This window comes from Eriocheir sinensis, chromosome 28 (assembly GCF_024679095.1).
Source record: "Eriocheir sinensis breed Jianghai 21 chromosome 28, ASM2467909v1, whole genome shotgun sequence".
Taxonomy (NCBI): domain Eukaryota; kingdom Metazoa; phylum Arthropoda; class Malacostraca; order Decapoda; family Varunidae; genus Eriocheir; species Eriocheir sinensis.
Genome location: NC_066536.1, coordinates 8,872,906 through 8,880,405, shown reverse-complemented (window position 1 = coordinate 8,880,405; position 7,500 = coordinate 8,872,906).

Below are 7,500 nucleotides of genomic sequence, written 5' to 3'. Positions count from 1 at the left end.
TGGCGGCGGCGGCGGAAGCGTCATCGTACCCTGCCGTGCCAAGGGTCCTCCATGTCTGTCCTCGGCCCCATAAAACACACCCCTTGCTCCCTTGACCCTGGCCCTCCCCCCCTCCCCTATGGCACTCCTTCCCGGCACCTCTTCTCTCTCCCTCAACCCCCTTCCTTCCAGCTCCCAAATCTCCCCTCCCTCTTTCCCGCTCGCGTTCCTCTTCTTCCCCTTCTCTCCCCCCTCACCTCTCTTGTCCTCCCGCCGCCTGCCTCAAGCCTCCCTTCCTTCCCCTGACCCGCCCCTCCACCTCCTCCTACTCTCTCGTGCTTCCATCATCGACCTCCTGCACCCTCCCTCCTCTTTCTCCTCCTCCTCCTCGTCCTCCTCCTCTTCCTTGCCCGCCTTGCCCTCTACACCCCCCGGCGGCCCCCTGGATGATCCCGTCTCGGAGAGTGTCCACCTGAAGCGTAACTGCAAGTCCCTCACTCAGGGGCTGCGTTATGCGTGGCCGTGTGTCGCTTTTATGACTCGACGACGCCAAATGCGGAGTCTGGCAAGCATCCTCCTCCTCCTCCTCTTCCTCCTCCCGCCGCTGCTGCCGCTGCTGCTTCTGCCTCTCCCGGGCGGGGGTGTCCTGAGAGAGAGTGAGAGAGAGAGAGGAGGAGGAGGGAGGCGCGTCGCAGCTACAGCCTTCCGTCTCCGCCCGCTGCTATCTCTTCTTTGTGTCCGTGGCTCCCTTCCGCACAGCCCCGGGTCCTTCCTCGCACTCCCTCCCTCGCTCTTTCTCTCTATCTGTTTCTCTTTCTCTCCCTTTTACCTCTATCAGTCCCCTCTTTTCCTGCCCTCCTCACAAACCCTTCAACTCTACACAGCTATCTCTTTATGCCTCTCTCTGTCAGTCTTTCTATGCGCCTATCTTCCTCCTCCTCCTCCTCCTCCTCCTCCTCTTCTCCCTTACACACGGACAACTACCTCCTACAAGCCGTATCTATAAAATTCTACCAGGCACATGTTCTCTTCCCTCTCCCTCTTCTATTACACATCTACTTCCATTCTTTTCTTTCCGAGCATTGTTTTATTGTTTTGCTCGCTCCCGTCCTCGTCCCTCCTCTTCCCCCTCCTCCTCCTCCTTATCTATATCCCCGTCACACACCTAGTTCTGTTCAAGGCTTTCCTCGTGCTATTTCGTAATGCAGCACGACCTTGGCTGCCGCGGCTGTGTACCTGCGTCAACCGGCGGCCTTGAGGGGGTGGTCAGTGATGGGCATGCAAACGGCACCGTGAGGGGCGCGCGCTGACGAAAGCAAGCAAGAAAGGAAGGTTACTAAAAGGACAAAAAGTAGCAGAAAAAGTAACAAAAGCGCTGTGTGGATGCTTGTGGACGTAAAGGGAAAGCGGCGGGAATGGAGGAAAATATTAGGGAGAGTTTTCTGGTGCCGAATAAAAAAATAAAAGCAACGAAGGTAAATGGCGATAAGATAATAGATTGTCGAGAATATTTACCTACACACCTACCTACCTACCTACCTACCTATCTACCTATCTATACCTACTTACCTTATGCCTTACATACCTATACCTTCCTTCCTACTTACCTACCTACCTACCTATCTACCTATACCTACTTACCTTATGCCTTACATACCTATACCTTCCTTCCTACTTACCTACCTACCTACCTACCTACTTACTTACCAATCCACCTACCACTCTACCAACCTATCTACACACACACACACACACACACACACACACACACACACACACACACACACACACACACACACACACACACACACACACACACACACACACACACAAGCCGCGATAAAATCAGCCGCGACATGCATGAAGACACGGTCCCTTGACCAACACAAGCGGCAAAAGAAAGAACAGGTAAAAGCCTCCTCAACCACAAGGCGCCGCAGCAGCTTATATATACAGGCGCAACAAGGGCAGGTGAGGGGCAGTGGAGGACAGTCGCGTAAAAAAAGGGGGGGGGGGGGGGAAACGGACACGGGGAGAGAGAGAGAGTGAGAGAGAGAGTGAGAGAGAGAGAGAGAGAGAGAGAGAGAGAGAGAGAGAGAGAGAGAGAGAGAGAGAGAGACTAAAGCTTCACACTGAGGGGTTGAATTGCAAGGAACGAAATAAAGACTAAGCTTCAAACCGGGAGAAAAAGGAGTAAGGGAGGAAGAGGAGGAGGAGGAGACTTTAGATATAAGCATCAAACCGGGAGAAAAAGGAGGAAGAGGAAGTGAAGGAGGAGGAGGAGGAGGAGGAAAAGGAGGAAAGAGAGATGCATGAAAGGCCCGGAAGGAAACGGAAAAGTTTAAAATAAAAAAAAAGGAAGAAAGCAAGGAAGAACCTGAGGGCGTAGGGGCAGCGAAGGGGCCCGACGGAGGTTGTAGGATGGGAGGAAGCAAGTATAGGAGCAGCAACAGAGAACTGAAATAAGGAAAGACGATCGGAAGGGAGAAGGTGAAGGTTTATTTCTGTAGCCGTGCTGGGTATCGGAAATTATATTGTTTGTCTTTTTTTTTTATTGTGACTGCCACTGATTTCAAGCTTATAGACCTGCAGTTTAAGGCTTAAGGCCACGTTCTTATCTCTCTTCTTCTTTATAATTCTGTGTTACGTTTGCCAGTTTCCATCTTCAGGGACTTTTATCAGTTGTCATGACCGGTTAAAAAAAAAAATGCTGGTAAGATGAAGTATTTGTTAAGTTCTTTCAGTAACCGGGGAGTTAAGTTGTCGGGTTCTGTCGCCTTGTTCGCATCGAGTTTGTCCAGGTACTTTTTAACATCTTATTCACATACTTCCGATTTTCAGGGGTGTGAACATCCTCTACTGAGTATTGCCCTCTGTTCTCGACCGCTAACAAAACAAAACAAAGAATTATGGCTTTAAGTTTACTGTCATCGTTCAGCAAAATCAGACAAAGAAAAAAAAAAAAGGAAAAAAGTGAAGGGCGTAAGTGAACCTGGAAGGGCGGCTGAGTAGAGCGGGGCGGGGTGGGGCGGAGCGGGGCGTGGTAGGGCGTTGGTCTTACACCTGATAATGAACGGAGTGAAGGAGCCGTCACGCGGACCGCCGCCGAAGGACCCCAAGAAGGATGAAGGAGAGACGCGGAGGGAAACATGATGACGGGGACAAGGAAAAGGGAGGAGGGAGCTGACGGAAAGAGAACACAGGAGCAAAAGGAAGCCAGGAAGATGAAGGAAGGGAAGGGGAGAGGGAACGAAAATGGTAAGGAGGAGGAAGGAAGAAGGAAAGTGAAGGGAGGTCGAAGGGAAGAGGTAAGGAAGATTAAGGATGCAGGAAGGCGCTGGAAGGAAGGGTAGGGGCGGTGAGGGAGGGTGGAGGAAGCTGAAGGGAAGAGGAAAGAGGCAGGAGGAAACAGGAAGATGGAGGAGGGAAGAAGGGTAATAGTGAAGAAGAGGGAAAGGGGGAGACAGAAGAAGAATGGAGGAAGGAAAGGAAGATGACGGAAGAAGAAGGGATTAAGAGGGGTGGAGAGGGGGAGGAGGAGGAAGGAAAATTACGGAGACAGGAAGAAATTAGAAAGATAGATGGAGGTAAAGAAGTGACGGAGGAAGGGAGAGAGGAAACCAAAAGGACAGAGGGAGGAAGAAAGGAAATAAGATTTAGGGAGGAAGAATGGAAAGAGGGAGAAGGAAACGGAAGGGCGGTGGAAATAAAAGTAGGAGGGAACTTGTTGATAAAGGATTAAAAAAAAGATAAAACCTGTACAGAAAAAAAAGTAATGCGCGTTGTGGCGGTGGAAAGGAAGGAAGGAAGGAAGGAAGGAAGGATGGAAGGAAGGAAGGTAGGGGAGGAGACAAATATAAGAGGGAAGTTAGAGGGGAAACGTGATGAAGTTATCAGGGAACAGATAGAAAACAATGTATAGGGACGCGGAGAGCAGCAGTAGGGGAGGACCAGGCCGGAAGGGGACGCAGTTTGTGGCTTTGGTGACAAGAGAAAAAAAAAAGGATGAGCAGGTAGTAGCAGGCAAAGGGGAAAATGAAGCCTATTTAAAGAAGCAGAAGAAACAGGACGAAAAAATAGGGGTTGTTATGATCATTGATATAAAAAAAGGGGACAGTTTGTGGCTTTGGTGACAAGGGAAAAAAAAAAGGATGAGCAAGTAGTAGCAGGCAAAGGGGAAAATGAAGCCTATTTAAAGAAGCAGAAGAAACAGGACGAAAAGAAAAGGGGTTGTTATGATCATTGATAAAAAAAAAGGGGACAGTTTGGTGGCTTTAGTGACAAGAGAAAAAAAAAGGATGAGCAAGTAGTAGCAGGCAAAGGGGAAAATTAAGCCTATTTAAAGAAGCAGAAGAAGAAAAAGGACGAAAAAAGGGCGTTGTTATGATCATTGATATAAAAAAAGGGGACAGTTTGTGGCTTTGTGACAGCAGTAAAAATATGATGAGCAGGTACAATAGGGGAAGGGGAAAATGCAGTCTACTCAAAGAAACAAGCAGAAGAGGAAACAGGGTAAAAAAAAAAAGTGTTTGTGATGAACCTTGATAAAAAAAAAGTTGGCTGTTTGAAGAAAGGTACCTAATTTGTGGCTTTGGGAACAGGATAAAAAAAAAATTATGAGCAGGTAGTTGTCTATTTAAAGGAAGCAGCAGAAGAGGAAACAGGGTAAAAAAAAGTATTTGTGATGAACCTTGATAAAAAAAAACTTAATTATCTAAAGAAGGGTACGTGATGTGTGGCTTTGGGGACAGGATGAAAATAATAATGAGCAGGTAGCTGTCTGTTTAAAGAAAGCAGCAGAAGAGGAAACAGGATAAAAGAAAGTGTTTGTGTTGACTGCCAATAAAAAAAAAAAGAGGTGCTCTGCGGGTCGTGGCTTAGGTAATGAAGTGTTTTTTCCTTTAACCTGATAAAAGAAAGTGTTTGTGATGACTGCCAATAAAAAAAGAGGTGCTCTGCGGGTCGTGGCTTAGGTAATGAAGTGTTTTTTCCTTTAACCTGATAAAAGAAAGTGTTTGTGTTGACTGCCAATAAAAAAAGAGGTGCTCTGCGGGTCGTGGCTTAGGTAATGAAGTGTTTTTTTCCTTTAACCTGACTCTTATTAACGTTTGAATGGCGCAATAAATACAGATCAGCGGCGGCCGTGCGGGGAGGCGAACGGCAGGAGAGAAAAGAAAAATGTGCCGTTCACACACTCATTAAAATCAATTGAAGATTACATCACTCACTCTGTCAGGCTCACACTCGCCGGGCTGATTCATTTTATTTATTTATTTACTTTTCCTTACCAATATAAAACGCCGAAGCTCTGTTACCGAGACATAACTTTATTAGGAAAAATGGTCACACGAGTCAAAATATATGTTTGTTATTTTTTTTTTTTTACAACAAAGGAGACAGCTCAAGGGCACAAAAAAAATTAAACAATAATAAATAAAAAAAGCCCGCTACTCGCTGCTCCTAAAAAGAATCCAAAGAGGTGCTCGAAAGAGGGGTCGATTTCAGGAGGAGAGGTGTCCAGATACCCTCCTCATTATTATTATTTATTTCATTTATTTTATTTATTATTACTTATTATTTTTTTTCTTTACTTTTCTTACTTACATAAAACACCGAAAGATTTGTTACCGAGACTTAGCTTTATTAGGAAAATGGTCACGCAAGTCAACATTTATTTATACTTATTTATTTTATTTGTTTATTTCTCTTGCCTGTATAAAACACCGAAAGCACTTGTACCCAGACACACACATTTATTAGCAAAAACTGTCACTCGAGTCACGCGTCAAGTAATAGTATATAATTATCATCCCTCGAATCACATAATATGAATTTTTACTCACCCCACTAATGTGTAAAGCAGTGATATTTGCATTGTTACCTAAGCGATGTCTAAATTATGATTGCCACCCAAATGATGTTTAAATTGTAGCTCTCACCTGTCACAGCTAAACATAATTATCAGCTCGGTCAGGTGCGCCGCGTAATGATACACCACAACGCCCCGCCGCCGCTGCCGCGTGACAGGTCAAGGTGTGCATGATGGTGACCCTTGATGGACAGCTGTGGCCAGTGTGTGTGTGTGTGTGTGTGTGTGTGTGTGTGTGTGTGTGTGTGTGTGTGTTATGGAAGGGAAGAGTTGTTTTGATACTATAGAAAGAGAGAGAGAGAGAGAGAGAGAGAGAGAGAGAGAGCATGTTAGATCAGAGAGAGGTTACGGATTACTTTTTTTCCTCCATTCTTTACTGCTTCTGTGGAGGGCTAAGAAATGCTGGTTTGTCCTCTCTCCCAACCTTTGCCCCCACCCCCATCCCCCCTAAGGACCGCGGACACGCCTCACATTGTACCCACACTCGTGAGGGCGCTCGGGCCCCGGAGCGGATGGAGCCAGATAAATGGAGGCATAAGCGAGAAGATTCGATAAGTCATCTAAGCCACACTAAGCCAAGTAAGGCGGGTCTTGCGCACAGCCGAGCCAGCGAGAGAAAATAATCGTATTCAGAGGATGAGAAGACACGAAATCGCGTAAGATTGTGGGGAAGAAAGACCTCGATAGGCATTACGGAAGGGGGAGGGAGAAGGAGAAGTTGGTCTGAGGAAGAGGAGGAGGAGGTGGAAGGAGAACAAGCACCCTAACAACGACGGCGACAATAACCACCCTGACAATAATAACGAGAGGAGGAGGAGGAGGACGAGGAGGAAGAGTGAGTGACAAAATGAATGCACGAACATGGAACAGACTTGAGCACAATGAAAGAATAAGACATAATATTGTGGTGCTTACATGAAAATCCCCTTGCCTTTTGCGTCTTCTTTCTCTCTCTCTCTCTCTCTCTTTTTATTACTCTCATAGTGGCACGCAATTTTTATGTATCTTTTTGTTGGGAGAAATGATATGACTATTGTTGAGAAAAATGATTCGACTATTTTTTTTTCTTTTTTTTTTTCTTTTAAGCATCAGCGAAATGAGGCAAAGAGGCGTGTACGTAAATATGAGCGCCAGGTAATCACGCGTCGTACAGGTAATGGCGCCTCTGTCTCCCCTCAGAGTAAGTAATAAGCGGAATGGCATCAGACTCTCCCTTTAAAACTATTGGATTCTTTGGTCCGAGGTATAACAAAGTGGACTCATTGTCTCCTTTCAGCCCTACAGGATCCATTATTGAAGCCAAGACTAATAAGCATAATGGCACTAATACCTCTCCTCAAGACGCTACAGAGGAATGATCAGTATAAGCAATCGGATTCTATAAAACATTAACATCATATTATTCTCCTGTTCCCATATAAAAGCATCGCATCCAAAGTAGTAAACAAAAGAGCGCCGGAACCCAAGCTCAGATGTCAATGTGATGGAGATGAGCACTGAGGCCACGCGCAGCTATAGCGTATGCCTCTAACTATTACTAATTTTAACTTCTTTCAGTCCTACAATAATAATTTTAACATACAAATCAACAAAATAAAAAAAAAGTTATGTTCATCCCAGTACGTACCAAAAATACCTGAACTTTAAAAAAT